Below are 14,081 nucleotides of genomic sequence, written 5' to 3' on the forward strand. Positions count from 1 at the left end.
AGGGGCCTCCCTCCAACGGGCGGTCGCGGGTGGACCCGCGCGGGGCAGCCGGGCCTCACGTCCCCAGCCGGGCGCGCGCTCGGGGCCCACGCACAGCGCGTGCACGTGACCCCGCTCCGCCGCGCGCACGCGCAACACCAACAGCTGCCACAGGGCTGGTCCCGAGGGTCCCCACTCCGCCAACTGCTCTGTGACCCCCACATCGGGTGGGGCGTTGGAAGAGGCCCTGGATCCCGTGTGGGGCCGGGTCGTGGGCGCCGTGGGGTGGAGGACAGCGTGTGGGGACTCCTGTCTCCCCAGAACTCCCAGCCCCGCGTGTCGGTGCAGCCGGTGCCCGGGGAGAGGTTTCAGAAGAGGCTGCGGCGCCCGGAGAGACTGGCCGCGGAGCCCGGGAGAGACCCGCCTTCGGTGCCCCCTCCGGGCTGCACGCGGGGGGACGGTGAACCCTTTGCCCTGTGTCCCGGGCCTTTGTCACGGAGGCCTGCTTGTTCGTGTGTGCAGGGACAGCCGGAGACCTCCATCGCCTCGGTGAGGGAGACGGGCCCTGACCCCGCCAGCCTGCAGGTGAGAGAGCTGGTCCCCCTCCCCAGAGGCAGCACCGTCCCGCCCACTGTGCCCGCCAGGTGTCTGGGCACCGGTGGGAGAGACGGGACCTGGTGGCAGGAGCACACCTGTCGCGAAGGTTGATGCTACTTGGCCGAGGAGACAAACGTGTTTCGGCTCATTGATGCTCATTCATGACGAGCTGATACATTTATTGTGGGTCGAGTATGCGGACGGAGGGGTCAGGACTCCAGTCATTTTGTTCCAATCTCTGTGGGGATGAACTGAAAATGGCAACTTGCCCTAGAGTTTTCTCTTGTCCAGTAGCCTGTTTTGTTTCTGTGTCAGGGAAAGAACTAAAATGATCCTATAGGGCCGGCCCCGTGGCATAGCGGTTCAGTGCGCGCGCTCTGCTACTGGCGGGTCGGTTCGGATCCCGGGCGCGGCCCGACGCACCGCTTCTCCGGCCATGCTGAGGCCGCGTCCCACATACAGCAACTGGAGGGATGTGCAGCTATGACATACAACTATCTGCTGGGGCTTTGGCGGAAAAATTTTTAAAAATTTTTAAAAAGGCAGCTTTCTTTGAAAATGTCCTAAGGATCAGCCCATTTCTGGCATAGAGAGGAGAGTTCTTCGTGGCTCCCCAATGAGCTAGAGCCCTGGACCAGAAGTCAGAGACACTCCTAGTGTGTCCTTGAACCCTCCCTGGGCGTCAGTTTCCTCATCTGTAAAATAGGGCTAGTGTGGAGGTCGTAAGTGGATTCCAGAAGTTCTTGCAGGTCTGAGAGTGATGCCTTAAGTTACCAAATGATCCTGAAGCCATGAAGGAGGGGTCACAAATGGTGTTGTTACCCCTTAACAATCATAAGCTAATAAATATAAAAATGAGAGGGGCCCAGCTCGCAGATGGATGATTCCAGTGAAACTCCTTCACACCTTGTGTGTCATGGAAAGTTCTCCTTTACATGCTCCCCGGGCAGGTCCTGCTCCTTACCTATCGCCAGAGTTCATCGTTGACCTTGGGCACTTTCATTGGTCTTTCGGGAGGATTTCTGTTCAACTTGATGAGTTCCTGAATATCGTACCCAGTGAATCACTCCCAATATTACTCAATAATTCCAAGTCCTATTTTTTAAAATCCTGTCTCCAGCCCTGTTCTGGGCAAGTTGTCTAAGCAAACCTCAGTGTCTTGGTCCAAGTGAATTGTAGTGAAGATATCCCCGTGTACACTCATGTTTTCTCCCCTTTGATGTATTTCCCACATGGAATAGCTGCTTTGAAAGTCAAAAGATAAAATTTCCACTCTGTCCTCTGCCAGCTACCCTCCTGCCAAGAGAGACACTCTAAGCTGCACGTGCTTCACCTTGGGAAGATCAAGGCGTAAATTCAAGGTAAATTTTCATCAGTGTGCAGGTTAGGGTTAGGGCTGCTCGCGCCCATGCTGCTGGCTGGAGCAAGTCTGCACCCCCTCCTTCAGGGGCCACCCCCCCATCCTTTCCTTCTGAGGACGTCTTTCCCCATTTCTCTGAGGGTGGGCTTTGTGAGGGTGGGTTTTGTGGGGCTGTGACCCATATAGTTTGGATGGGGTGGGGCTTGGTGCTATAGCAAGTGCCTAGTCCGGCTGCTCCTGGGACAAAGACACATCTCCAAGTTGAAACAAATTATCTTTCTCTGTATTTTCTTAAAACAGCTGTATTGAGATATTGCTCACATGCCATTTAACCCACCCATTTAAAGTGTACAAATCAATGGCTTGTAGTATAGTCACAGAGTTGGGCAACCATCACCACAACAGTGGAACATTTTCATCACCTCAGAATGAAACCCTGGACCCATTAGCAGTCACTCCCCCTTCCCCCATCGCCACAGCCCTAGACAACCACGCCTCTACTTTTTCTCTCTCTCGATCTGTCTATTTTGAACCTCTTATATACACAGAATAGTACAATGTGTGTTCTTTTGTGATGGCTCCTTTAATATGTCATGTTTTCGAGGTTCATCCTTGTTTGTAGTGTATCGGTAATTCTTTCTGTTTTGTGCCAAATGATTTTCCGTTGCATAGATATACTGTATTTTATTGATCCATTCATCGGTTGAGGGACATTGGAGTTGTCTCCGCCTTTTGGCTGTTATAATAATGATGCTATGAACATTCACGCACAAGCTTTCATGTTTTCATGTCTGTTGGGTACACACCTAGGGTGGAACTGCTGGGTCACATGAAAACTCTCTAAATTTTGAAGAATTGCTAGACTATTTTCCATCTTTATTCCTGCCAACGATGTATGAGGATCCCAGTTTCTACCTATCCTTGACAACACGTCTTAATATCTATATTTTTAATTTACAACCATCCTAGTGGATGGGAAATGATACTTATTGATTGTGGTTTTGATTGCATTTTCTTCCTAGATAATGGTGTTGAGCGTTTTTCATGTCTTTATTGGCCACTTGTATATCTTCTTTGGAGAAATGTCTGCTCAGCTCCTTTCCCCATTTTTAAATTGGGTTATTAGTTTCTTTATTATTGAGTTGTAAGCATTCACTCTATCTTCTATTTGCAAGTAGCTTGTTATATATATGGTGAGCTGGTATTGTGTCTCATTCAGCAGGCTGTTTTCTCACTTTCTTGATACTGCCTTTAGATACACACAAATTTTTAATTTTGATGAAGTCCAATTTATTTACTTTTTATTCGTGTGTTTTTGGTGCCCTATCTAAGAAATCATCACCTAACTCAAGGTCAAAGGTTTTATTCCTAGGGCCGGCCCGGTGGCGCAAGCGGTTAAGTGCGCGTGCTCTGCTGCGGCGGCCCGGGGTTCGCTGGTTCGGATTCTGGGCGGGCACCGACGCACCGCTTGTTAAGCCATGCTGTGGCGGCGTCCCATATAAAGTAGAGGAAGATGGGCATGGATGTTAGCCCAGGGCCAGTCTTCCTCAGCAATAAAGAGGAGGATTGGCATTGAATGTTAGCTCAGGGCTGGTCTTCCTCACAAAAAAAACAAACAAACAAAAAAAAAGTTTTATTCCCATGTGTTTTCTTGTAAGAGTTGTATAGTTTTGCCTCATATTTAGCTGTTGGATCTATTTTGAGTTCATTTTTGTAAGTACTGTAAGCAAGGAGTCCAACTTCTTTGCGTGTGAAAATCCAGTTGTTTCAATACCATTTGTGGACAACACTGTTCTTTCCCCATTGAATTGTCTTTTCACTCATCAAAAATCAATTGACTGTAAATATGTAGGTTGATTTCTGGACTCTCAATTCTATTCCATTGGTCTGTATGTCTATTTTTTATGACAGTACCACGCTGTATTCATTATGGCAGCTTTGTAATAATTTTTGAAATTGGGAAGTGTGAATACTCCATCTTTGATCTTCTTTCTCAAGATTGTTTTGGCTCTTGTGGCTCCCTTGCATTTCCATATGAATTTTAGCCTTGGCTTGTCAGTTTCTGCAAAAACAGGCAGCTGGGAGTTTGCTTGGAATTCCACTGAATCTCTAGTTCTATTTGTGGAGTATTGCCACCTTAATAGTATCAAGTCTTTGGATACATGAAGATGGAATGTCTTTCCATTTATTTTGGTCTTCATTAATTGCTTCCAATAATGTTTTGTATCTTTCATTGTACAACTTTTGTACTTCTTATGGTAAATTTATTTCTAATTATTTCATTGTTTTGGATGCTATTGTAAATTAACATGTTTTCTTACTTTTATTGTCAGATTTTCCTTTGCTAGTATATAGAAATAAAATTGATAATTTAAAACTTGACATATGATATTATATTAGTTTCAGGCATATAACATAATGATTCTATATATGTATATATTACCAAAGATCAACACGATAAGTCTGGTTAACATCCATCAACTCACATAATTACAGATTTTTTCTTGTTATCAGAACTTTTAAAATCTGCTCTCTTAGCATCTCCCAGATGTACAATACACTATTGCTAACTATAGTCACCATGTTTTTTGTTACATTTCCAGGACTCATTTATTTTCTAAGTGGAAGTTTATACCTTTTGACCCCTTCATTCATTTGCCCAACCCCCACCCCCTGCCTCTGGCGACCACCAAGCTGTTCCCTGTATCTGTTAGCTCAGTTTTTTTTTTTAATTTTAGATTCGCCATTTAAGTGAGATCATATGGTATTTGTCTTTCTCTGTCTGACTTATTTCACTTAGCATAATGCCCCTCTATGTTGTTGCATGTGGCAGGATTTCTTTCCTTTTTATGGCTGAATAAGATTCCGTTATATATATATACATACACCACATCTTCTTTACCCGTTCATCCATCAAAGGACACTTAGGTTGCTTACCGTGTCTTCACTATTGTAAATAAATGCTGCAATGAACAGTGGGGTGCAGATATCTTTTTGTGTTAGTGTTTTTATTTCCTTTGGATAAATATTCATAAGTGGAATTGCTGGATCATAGGGTAGTTCTATTTTTAATTTTTTGAGGAATCTGCATACTCTTTCTCATAGTGGCTGCACCAATTTATATTCCTATACAATGGATTTTTTAAATTTATCTTGTATCCGGCAGCTTTGCTAATCTCATTTCTTAGTTCCAATAGTTTTTCCATGTATTCTCTGTGATTTCCTGTATATGTGGTCACATCATTTGAGAATTGAGATAGTTTTACTTCATCCCCTCCAATCTAGATACCTTTTACTTCATTTTCTTGCCTAATTGACCTGGCTAAAACCTCCAGTAAAATCTAGCATAGAATTGGCAAGAGTGGCCAATGCTCGTCTTGTTCTTGACCTCAGGGGTGGCTTTTCCAGTCTTTCCCCACTGACTATGACGTCGGTGAGCTGTGGACTGTTCACAGATGCCCTGGACGAGGCTCAAGATATTCCTTTCTGTTTCTAGTTTCTTGAGTGTTTCTATCACGAAAGGGAGTTGGATTTTGTCAAATGGGTTTTCTGCACTTAGTGGATATTAGCTTTTGCAGCAGCTTTTAAACCATGAAATCATCTTCCCTTCCCTCTTCCTCCATCTTTCTCCCTCACACAAACACACAAAACCTCTCAGGAGGCAAACCAGAACCCACATATTAAATACTAGCTGAAAGCCAGTCGAATGACTAGTCTAGACCTCTTGATCCCGTCATCCCTGCCCTGGCTGCTGTGTAACTGGGGGGTGGGCCCACTCCAAACAGGTGACGACAGAAATTCACATACTCATGGTGATTCCGAGGGTGGTGGCTCCCTCTGGATTGCGTTCTCCGTCGTGTTCTCTTCTCTTTACTGACTGTAGAGTGAAAACATTTAGCATGAAGGGAGAGGATTGTGCAGGAAAGAGCATATATCAAGTGTGTGTGCTGAAAGGTAACAATAAATAGGCAAAAAACTTGACCTCTTCAAGAAATGTGTTAAAGGAAATGTGACATATTCTCTACAGACCTTCCTGGCGTGGAAGCCCACGTTCTGAAAATACGGTGTCATGTTAATTTTCTGAGGCCTCGTGTATCACTTTTCTCTTGCAGGAGTCTGGGTGCTGACCCTGTTGTCGGCCGGCCTCACGAGGGTGAGCTTCCTGTTCCACATTTTGCTCGGTTTCAGGTAAGAGGCCTTTGGGGTCATTTGCATGTCTTCAGCAGGAAAGCGTCAGCCACGCTTTCTCAGAATTACCAGGCGGTGCCGGCAGAGCCCGACATGCGGTACGAGGTCTGGATTGGACAGACACTTCGTCTGCAAACTTCCTATGGCACTGAGTTTCCGAAGCCCTTAAAGCACAGTGATTCTAAAGGGGAAAAAGGAAGGACAAAGGCATTTCAGCATTGTGTTTGTCAGAGTTCTCCAGAAAACAACCAACAGGATACATATGCACATGCACACATACACACACACACACACACACACACACAGATGTGTGTATATGTATGCGTAGAGAGAGAGAGACTGATTTTAATATATCGGCTCATGTGCTCCTGAGGGCTGGCAAGTCCAAAATCTGTAGACCAGGCTTGCAGACTAGAAAGTCAGGCAGGTGTCTAGATGCTGGAGCCTCGAGGCAGATTTTCTTCTTTGGGAAACCTCAGTGTTTGCTCTGAAGGCCCTCAGCTGATGAGGCCCACCCAAATTATTGACAGTAATCTCTTTTACTTGAAGTCAAGTAATTGTACGTGTTAACCACATCTACAGAATACCTTCGCAGCAAGACGCGATTAAATATCCAGTTTGATTAAACAGCTGCATACTATGGCCTGGTCTGGTTGACTCACAAGACTAACCATCACAGCCCACGCTCCCTCGACTTGGTGCCCACTCACATCTCCTTTAGCGGCATTTAATCTCCAAATAAGGACAGGAAGAAAGTCATTCTTCCCTCTAACATGGTACCCCTCTCCTGTGGACAACTCAAAACACAAATACTCTCCCCAAGAAGGATGCAAAGTTCTTGGGTGATGTTCACTCCTTTCCATGATATCCTATGACTTAAATACTATCATGTGAAATTAACTGTTATTGATACACCTAGTTACATATGATGTTCTGTGATAAGAAGATAAGGAACAGAAGAAAAAAATTTATTTGATACATGCACACTGTCTACAGTCTGGGAAGGCTTCCTGGAAGGCTTCTTGCATCCTTGGGCTGGAGCTTCTCTGGAGGGCAGCGGGGTGTTTTCTGTTTTTGGAAAGGCATGTGGAAAGGCAGTCATGTTGCTGAACATTTGTCCTCTTGAAGCACCAGTGCCCGCTCTAAAACAAGCTCCAGAGCTAGTACCAGCTAAGTAAGAGCTAAGTAAGAGCTAGTGCCAGCTCCAGTGCCAGCTCCACCACCAGCTCCACAGCTAGCACCGCCTTCAGTGTCAGACATCACACCAGCTCTAGTACCAAATCTGAAGTTCGAGCCATTTCTTGCCCATGCCCAACAGCTAGATGTAGTACCAGCCACAGAGCTAGTGCCAACTCCAGAAAACGGTCAAAAGCTGGGGCCAGCTCCAACACCAGCTCCAGCAGCAGCTCAAGAGCTTGAGTGTTGTCTGGAGCCAGCTCTAGCCAGGCTCCAGACTCAGAGCCATTTTCAGGACCAGCTTCAGCACCCAAGCCACTGCACGAGCCAGTTCTATTACCAGCTCCAGAACTAGAGCCAGTGATGGGTCTATAGCCAGAGCTAGCCCCAACACCAGCTCTACCAACAGCTCTAGCACCAGAGTTGGGGCCAGCTCCATAGCTAGAGCTAACCCCCGCTCCCACACTTGCACAAACTCCTGAGATAGAGCAAGCTCCACCTTCAGCTCCAGTGCTAGTTGCAGGGTCAGGGCCGGTGTTCTCTCATGAGCTAAAGCTGGCTTGAACACTAGCTGTAGCATCAATGCTGGAGATAGAGGCAGCTCTATCACCAACTCCTGTGCCAATCCTAGTGATGGTTCTAGTGCTCACTTTAGAGTGAGAACCAGGTTGAAGCTAGTTTACAGCCAGTGCCAGGTTCCAAGGAAGAGCCAGCTCCAGCATCAGCTCTAACACTGACTCCAGAGTTAGAGCCATTTCTGGCACCAGCTCGAGAGCTAGGGTCAGCACCAAGTTCAGAGGCAGAGCCTGCTCCAGCAACAGATCTGGTACCAGCTGCAGAGCTAGATCCACCACAAGTGCTGGAGCAAGAGCTGGCTTGGGTACCAGTAGCAGACTTAGAGCCAATGCCAGCTCAAGAGAAAGAACCAGCTCTGACAACAGCTCTAGCACCAACATCAGAGCTAGATCATGCTGTGCTACCAGCTCTACCACCGATTTCAGAGATGGAGGCAGCTCTATCACCAACCCCCCAGCCAGAGCCTGTGCTGCTCTGGTACCAGAATCTGCCCCAACACCAATTCCAGAGGTGGAGCCGGTGCCAGAGCTACAAACCAATCCACCACCAGTTTTAGCACCAGCTACAGAGCTAGAGCTAGGACTGGTTATAGAACCAGAGCCACAAGAACCAGGTCTAGAATGAGAACCAGAGTTAGAGCCACTTACAACAATTACTCTACACAGCTCCTGTGCAAGAGTTGGAGCCAGCTCAAGAGCTTTATCAAACTGCAGAAGCAGGTCTAGATTATCGCTGCAGGTAGTTCCAGCTCCAGTGCCTTCCCCAGAGCTAGAGATACTGGCGGCTATAGAGATAGCGCAACTCTAACACAGGCTCTCGCATGAGCTGCTGAGATTGAACCAGCTCCAGCTTCAGCTCCAGTTCTAGAGTCAGAGCCATCTTTTGAGCTAAAGCCAGCTCCAGCACCAGCTCTAGCACCAGCGAGAGAACTAGCCCATGACATCACCATGATGGGTGGGGCCAGGTGTTGGGCTGAGGGGTGGGACATTTCCTGCCAGACAGCTCACTCCCAAGTACCTTGATCACATCCACTGCCAGCTCCTCGTCCTCCCTCACTCCATGAGGTCCCAGCCCCGGGGTCTCTGTGGCCCTGCTTTCCCAAAGAAGGCTCAAAGCTGACAAAGAGCCCTCTGGTGTTGGAAACTGGGGCCAATTCATTAAAAACAGTATACATTTTGACCCAGAAACTCCACGTCATGGATTCTGTCCTAAATAGAGATTTGTGGTTACAGGTGTTCCCCTCAGCACGATTCAGAGAGTGAAAAACTGGAAATGGCCCCTGGCCCAAGCAGGGGGTCTTCATAAATTCTGATGCTGGGACAGAGAAAATACCAAGTGGAAGAGGATTGACTGGCGGTGGCCATGCCTGGACAAATCAGGCTCTAGAAGAACACAAACCCTGGAACGCTCCGTTCCTGACACCCACAAGTGCACACACACATACGCACACATGTGCACACACGTGCACACACTTTACAGACTTTCTGTGGGTTGAAGTCCTGGGATCAGCACCGCCAGCACAGGCGTGCCCCTGGGCACTGCGATGGGTCCTGCAGGCTGGTCTCCAGAGAGGAGTGTCCTTTCACACTTGTCTCTAGGAGTGTGCTGGGGCCTCTGCTTCCTCACATTGTCACCAGGGCTGGTTGTCACCACACTGGAACCCTGCCCATCTGATGGGGCCCAGTGCCCTATCCACAGTGTCTCCATGTGTGCGTGTCCCCCTCATGGAGCTCGAGCGTCTCTGACACATGCTGCCCCTGTGTATCACCCCTCGTTGGCGTTGAGTGTGTTTGCTCTTTATCTCTTTTTAAAACACTGACTTTCGAGCGTTTTTTGGACGAGAGGGATGTGTAGCCTTTCCCTGGCCTTGGGTTATGAGGAATGTTTTCCGGTTTGTGGTTTGTCTTTCCAGCTTTCTACTCTTTTCTTGTTTTTGTTTTGGCCACAGGCGTTTCACGTCTGGCTTCTGGCTCTGGTGTCCCACTTAGAACAGCAGTCTGTACCACAAGATTATGCACATATTTACCAAAAGGGCTTTATTTGATACATCAAATCTAGAATCCACCTGGGATTTTCCTATCAAATTAGAGAAATTCTATTTCAAATAAAAACAGAAAAGGAAAACCTATCAGGCCCTGTGAAAATAAGAAGGCAGACACAAATGGCCAGTTATGGCATGATTCCACTTATAGGAAACATCCAGAATAGATTTTAAAAAAAGCAAAAAACAGTGACAAAAAACAGATTAGGGCTGGCCAGGGCCTGAGGGATAAACGGGGAGTGAGTGCTTTTAGAACAGGGTTTCCTTTTGGAGTGTGAAATTGTCTGAGCCCAGATAGCAGTGATGGATGCACAGCATTGTGAATGTCCTTAATGCTCATAAAGTGTACAATTTAAAATGAGAAAACATAAATTTAAAAAAATTGAAACATTTAATTTAAATAATTATTAAGAACTAAACAATAAAGAAAAATCAAAAAGAACAACTAAGAAAGAAACACATTAATGAGGATAGGGAAGGAAATTTCTGGTGAGGGAGCAGTTTGAATGGGTGGTACAGGAGCTGCTGATGAGAGACATTGCAGAGCCAGCTCTCCCAGGCCAGATGGTTTGGCTTCAGGTGCCTCTTCTTCTCCTGCAGGACCCTCTTCAGGGGATGTGTCTCCCTGCTTGCATGGTGGGGCCTCAGTTGCCTCCTGGTCTCCTACCGGAGCCCATGCAGGGGATGGCTCTCCCTGCACGGTGGCTGGGGCCTCAATTGCCTCCTGGTCTCCTGCAGGAGTTGGTGGTAATGATAGTTGTCCGGGATGTATGATGGGTACTGAGGTAGCTCTGAGGCTTGTACAACAGTCAGTGCAGACGTTCTCCCCACAGCTGCTGATGCGGTCTTGTGTCACAGCTGCTCATCCCTGGGGGTGAGGGATTGGATGTCCCCTTCTACCAGCTCCACGCTGATCTCCTGTATGGAGCTCTGCAACGGCAGTGACCGGCAGCCGACCCAGAGGCATCCGATCCCTGCCAGCTGCCCAGCTGTCCTTGTGCTGCTTCTGCCCTCGGGTCCTAATTCTCCCAGATCAGGCACATACCTGTGTCTGCACAGAATTCCACCCTGAATGAAAGACATACACCTCGGGCAGAAGGGTGCCACTCCAGCACTCCACATCCCACCCAGCCGGCCTTGACCTGGGCTGTGAACATGACCCACCAGGGTCGTGTTTGAAGCCCACCAGGCTTCTAACACCTCAACGACCTGCTCCTGCTCATGGTGGTCCACCCTCATGAACCCGCCATTCCACACACACACATGGGGAGGGGATGTAGGGCTGCCCAGATGGGACCACAGTGCTAGTGTGGTCTGGATTGGCCTGCAATAGGACTCCCTGTGTTACGTTTCTGTCCCTCCGGTTAAACGGCCACAATTGTCAGCCATGAGAAAGGAACCCGCATCTGCATCGCGGGTGGTCTTTGGGGGCTTTCCTGGGGCTCTGGCCCCTGACCATCGAGAAGAAGCAACTAAACACGTTGCTGCTCCTAGACAAGTGCTAGACAAGTGAGCTGGCTTGGGGGCTGTCTCTAGGATGTGGGTGCCTAGTTACCAGGGTTCCAAGTACTCTTGGGCTCCATGAGGGTACTTCCTGGGGTCCCCTTACCTAAGCTTCCTCCTCACACAAGACCTCCCTAAGGGCCCCCCGGGCTGCTGACTGCTCACTCTCCATCTCCACACCACATCCAGACACAGTCACACCAACACAGTCCACCCCACAGCCTCTGGGGAGGTCTGGACGCAACCAGGGCCCCAGCTTTGAGGACACAGAGTTGAATGCAGTCCCGCTCCTGCTTCTTGGCAGTGATGTTACCCTGGACAACCACGTGCCTCTCAGGTCCTCCCCAGTGTCCCCATCTGTGCAGTGGGGGTGTCTAGCGTCTACTCCCTCGGGATGTCATCAGGTGCGATATAAGATGTTTTATGTTTTCAAGTATATGTGGAAACCATTCTGGTTGGAACGTGATTTGGCCTGAAATTTATTTGAACCAAAGAAACCTGACTCACGGCTTGTCAGACATGCATTGTCTGTCTGCTTTAATCGTTACCCTAAAGTAAAGAATGTACTCTTTGAAGATAAAAAAACATCCCTCCCTTCCTTTGATGTCAGCACCCTTTCAAGATAAGACTGAATGCCTCATTTCCCCCAGCACCGAGGCCATGGTGACTTGCTGTCTATGTGCTCATCAATAGCAAAATATCTCCTTGAATCCTTGAGAGAATGTGCACCTGTCATGCTTGATGTGTGTCTCTGTCTTTGGAAATGGGATGTAACTCTGCTGAAAACCACTCTTCTTCACAGCGCTTTCTTCCCTTGCAAAGATGTGCTCCGGGCTAGAGTCCTCAAATGAAGTTGGGCTCAAATAAAACTTTGTGCTACAGAATGAGTATTGATTATTTGCGGCACCTTTTCCTGGCAACCACGAAGGGACTTCTGAGACGCCCACCTGAGACCAGGTGGAGCCTACTTTCAACCAACACTGGTACCACAGGGGACCGTTGCACTCCACCACCCCTCCTCCCCCCCCGGCTTCACTGCACTCTTCAGGTGCTCTGGTGAGTTCTCCCGAAATCTGGACCTCCTTATTTAAGTTGACAGTCCTGACTTGTTATTCCAGCTGTTTTGGGTCTGAAGACTTCAACATCTTAAGAGTGTGTTGGTACTCTTCCTAGGTAAGAGGAACCTGGGGGGGGGGCATTTCCTAGGTAAGGGGAGCCAAGAGGGAGATATTTCCTAGGTAAGGGGAACCAAGGGGGAAGTTTGGAGTGAACTGGGTTAGCTAACCTCTTTAATTTGGCTTTCAATTGAAAAAGAGACATGTTGATAAAGTCTGAAAAAACTGACAGCAAAATGAGAAACTGAATTTGTTTTGTTCTGAAGAAAAGGGGCACTTGCTCTTTCCAGCCACAAGTTGTTCTCAGGTGACTGAGAACCTGGTGTAAGTGTCTGAGGACAATCTCCATGACATGCGGCAGTCCCATAGGGAACTCAGTCACCATCATTCACTTTAAATAATTAATGGCTTGTCGAGGGACCCGCACACAAGGATTGTTCATCCAGTGCTCTGCACCCCTACGGTAGTTGTAGACTGCCCACAGGAGAAGCTAAGACACGTGAGAGAGTGTTCATCACCTTTTAGGAAGTGACACTCACAAGCAGCACAGTTTTGACCCGCTACACTGTCCTTAGAAATTGTTCAGACTTTATATTAAAATGAAAGTAAAAGAAAATGAGAAACCACACTTTCAAAGCCAACAATGCCAGATGGGCACCCACCCACTTCAATTCTGGCTGGCTCTGTGTACAATATGTATGGAGCCTTTACTTGCAAGTACTTAACCAAATGCGGATAGCTGTAAATGGCTGAATCTTTGGATCAGGATAACCTGGGATAATTTAAAATTACACTGGCCACTTTGGGGCTCCTTTGAGCTTTCAAAACTTGTCTTTTTGTGCACTAGATTTGAGAACCGTGGAACAGACAGATTAAATGCAATCTTTAATCTCTAAAGAGTTAAGCATGCCACCTTCCAGCACACCTGCTTGAAAACTAAAGGTACCAGAAGTTGTAAATATTTAAAACAACAGCAAAATCTTGCTACGCTTGTATTGTGTCCTGAGAGCTTGGCTTAGTAACCATCAGGTTGGGCGCCCCAAAATATGGTCAGACAGAATTGCGGGTTGCACCCAGTTTGCAGTCAGGTATGGTTGGACAGAAATATGGGTTGAACTCCATTTGTGGCTAGGGTCCTACCAAAATGCCACCAGCTTCAGGGGTGTTACATTGGCCATAAGAAGGAATGATCTAATTAGATAAGATTGCTTAAGATGTGCACTTAAAAGCAAAGCCTTCAAAATTCCAAAAGAGCCCTACTGAAAGTTTGGTTGCAAAAAGCTAATAAAAAATTAAGTTATAAAATGTACCTAAAAGTCTATTAAATTATGGCTTTACAGACACCCCCATAATCGACCTTCAAAGAGGGGCCCAGTATGATCCCCTCTCAGAGTTAATGAGATCATGAGAGATTTTCTGGGAAACTTAACGTTATTTCCTTAAACAGTCAATGGGAAACTTAAATTAAAAATTAATAGAGTTGTTTAATACTGCCAGAAACACAGTTTGGATCCAACTATTCTTTTTTTTTTTATTATTGATGTTT

The 14,081-nt window shown here is 47.1% G+C and overlaps 1 long non-coding RNA gene across 1 annotated transcript in view; it reads left to right on the forward strand.

The window, feature by feature from the left end:
- The window catches only part of LOC131401900 (uncharacterized), a 77,357-nt gene that overhangs the window by 18,989 nt on the left and 44,287 nt on the right, over positions 1-14,081 (forward strand). The window lies entirely within an intron of this gene.

Source organism: Diceros bicornis, assembly GCF_020826845.1.
Source record: "Diceros bicornis minor isolate mBicDic1 chromosome 21 unlocalized genomic scaffold, mDicBic1.mat.cur SUPER_21_unloc_1, whole genome shotgun sequence".
Taxonomy (NCBI): Eukaryota; Metazoa; Chordata; class Mammalia; order Perissodactyla; family Rhinocerotidae; genus Diceros; species Diceros bicornis.